Source organism: Orycteropus afer, unplaced genomic scaffold (genome assembly GCF_000298275.1).
Source record: "Orycteropus afer afer isolate SDZICR_OR568_19922 unplaced genomic scaffold, OryAfe1.0 scaffold00074, whole genome shotgun sequence".
NCBI classification, from domain to species: domain Eukaryota; kingdom Metazoa; phylum Chordata; class Mammalia; order Tubulidentata; family Orycteropodidae; genus Orycteropus; species Orycteropus afer.
In genome coordinates this window covers 2,003,874-2,006,915 of record NW_006921661.1, presented here as the reverse complement: position 1 = coordinate 2,006,915, position 3,042 = coordinate 2,003,874, and the positions used below count along the sequence as shown (strand labels likewise).

The window sequence follows — 3,042 nt, the reverse complement described above, 5'->3', positions numbered from 1 at the left end:
AGATGCCACCACGGAGTTGCTTACCAGTCTCATCATGGGGAATACTACATCTAGCTGCCCAGCCACTCAACCAGGCCCAGCCAAGTTGACACACAAACTTAACCACCACACGTGGCTTGTAGCTCGTCATTCCAATCTCTGCTTGTCTTTAGATCGCCTTGTTCCCTCTGTGTGATTCTCCTCTTTGTATCTGTATCCAAACCTCTCTCTCATTTGTTCTAAAGACACCATTATGATTTAAGGCCCGTCCTAATCCAGTATGACCTCATCTTCACTTGATTTAATTTCCAAAGACTATTCCCAAATAAAGTAACGTTCACAGCGACTGTGGTTTGAGCCGGAACATATCTTTATTGGGGAAACAATTCAATCTACTATGGAGGTTTCAAAAAAACAGAATAAAATACCTTTCTTTTTTTCCATAGAAGAAAACTTACCTAATCCTTTCATGAATCTGAGATTCTTATTTTTCCTGTACTTTGAAATATTTTCCTATATTATCACCCTTTAGTCGATTCTGACTCATAACAACCCTCATTAGGTTTCCAAGGGTGTAAATCTTTTATGGAAACAAACTGCCCCATCTTTCTTCCACAGAAATGCCTTAACCACTATACCACCAGAGCTCCTTTTTAATTACCCTGTTGTTGTTGTGTGCCATCAAAGTCGGACCCGACTCATAGCGACCCCTCCTTGGGTTTCTGAGGTGATATCACTATGGAAGTAGACTGTCCAACCTTCCTTCTGAGGAGTGGCTGGTGGGTTTGATCCACCAGCCTTCTGGTTAGCAGTCAAGTGCCTTAGGCACTACGCTACCAGAGCTCCTAGGAATCATTTTATTATAAATTATCAATTATTCCTAAATTACGTTTAAAGAGAGTAAAATACTAAGAAAATAGAAGAATGATGGATGACTAAAAGAAGTTGCAATAGTGAGATACACCATCACCATTATATAATTTCTCAATTTTTCAATTTTACTACTTAAAGTACCATATTAACTTTGAAGAAGATATAAAAGAAGCCTAGAACACCATCTTTGTCTTTTCTGTAGTTTCCCTCAGGGCACAATTGATAATTCATAATCTTTTATTTTTCACTCATAATGACAAAGAGAAAAGTGATAGGGGAAGATGTCTCATAATTATTAGGCAAATGAAAAAATGAATGCGATGAGACAGACAGTAACACTCTTGTCTCTAATGGTTATAGTGAAGTTGTATTAATTAAAATCTTAGGCTATGAGCCTTCAAATGATGCTACCCTAGATGAATTTTCTCAAACTTAAGAACTGACATGTGAATTTTATATAGAACATTTTATTACATTTTAGGTGAAAGCTTACACAGCAAATCTGTTTCCCATTAAACCGTTTATATAGATTGTTCCCTGACATTGGCTGTTTCCCTGCAATGTGTCAGCACTCTCCCAATTTCCACCCTGCCTTCCTCATTTCCATCCCTCCAGTTTCCCTGCCCCTCCTTGCCTTCTCTTCTTTGTTTTTGGGCAAATGTTGCCTGTTCGGTCTTATATGGTTGATTGTTCTAAGGAGCACTTCCCTCACAGGTGTTACTATTTAATAAGCCAATCTGTATTTGGTGAAAGGTCACCTCAGGGACAGGCTTCAGTTCCAGGTTAAAAGGGTGATAGTACCAGGGGTTTCTTCAGTCTCTATCAGCCTATTAAGTCTGGTATTTCATAAGAATTTGAGTTGTGTTCTACATGTATCTCCCATTCTATCCAGAAACTTCTATTATGTCCCTGGTCAGAGTGGTTGATGGTAGTAGCTGGAGACCATCACAGGTCAGATGGCAAGCTGCTGACTCACAGGGTGTGGGGACTGACAAATCCAAGATCGGTAGGTTAAGACGGCAGATCACTGGCTTAGGTCCAAAGAACCAGAGATTAGATGATGACAAGCCAGATACAGGATCCAGATCAAGCAAAAAGCTAGAGAGCTTCACCAGAACATCCATATATATATATATCAGAAGCAGGCCACAGCTCTGAGGAAATTTCCTTTCAACTGATTGGCTGCTTATCGCAGATCTAATCATGGAGGTGATTATATTTAATCAGTCTCATTATGGGGGTAACTATATCATAACTTCCACACCATTAAGAATCATGGTCCAACCAAGATGACACACAACCTTAATGATCACAAGGAGGTTGTGGTTCACGTGGGCCATTAATCCTGTAAACTACATGCTTCCTTAAGCTTTTGGTTTCCTTCACTTTTCTTTCCTCCAGAGGGGAAGAGACCAATAGTTGTATCTTAGATGGATGCTCACAAGCTTTTAAGATCCCAGGTGCTACTAATCAGAATAGGATGTAGCACATTATCCTTATGAACTATATTACACCAATTAATCTACATGCCCCTCCAAGACTATGGTCCAGAACTCAATCCCACAGGGTATTTTGATATGTCTAAGAATTTTCCGTAACTGTGCCTCCCTATGTGCTCTATTATATACACACACACATATACACACACACACGGGAGCTCTGGTGGCACAGTACCTAAGGCATTTGACTGCCAGCAAACCCACCAGCCACTCCACGGAAGGAAAGCTGGGCAATTTACTTCTGTAGGGATACCACCTTCGAAACCCAAGAAGGGGTTGAGCTGGATCTGACTTGATGGGAGTGAGTTTGATTTTTTTGACTTGGATCTCGCTATGAGCCAGATCTGACCTGACAGGATTGAGTTTGATTTTTTTTTCACACACACATGTATGTGAATATACATGCAGTATACGGAAATGTGTAAATACAAATGCTCACAACTACACTTACGTATGCACACCCATTGCGGTGCAGTGAAATACTTGGTATGGCTTTTCTAGCCTACTATTTTTAACTCCCACCAGAATACTGGGTGTTGTCGTTAGGTGCCATCAAGTCGTTTCTGACTCACAGCAACCCCAGGCACAGCAGAACAAAACACTGCCTGATCCCGCGCCAGCTCCACAATCCCTGCTATACTTGAGTCCATCATCGCAGCCACCGTGTCAATCCATCTCATTGAAGGCCTCC

General features: G+C 40.9%; 1 protein-coding gene across 1 annotated transcript in view; it reads right to left on the bottom strand.

Moving 5' to 3' along the window:
• The window catches only part of NARS2 (asparaginyl-tRNA synthetase 2, mitochondrial), a 207,447-nt gene that overhangs the window by 95,848 nt on the left and 108,557 nt on the right, over nt 1–3,042 (bottom strand). The window lies entirely within an intron of this gene.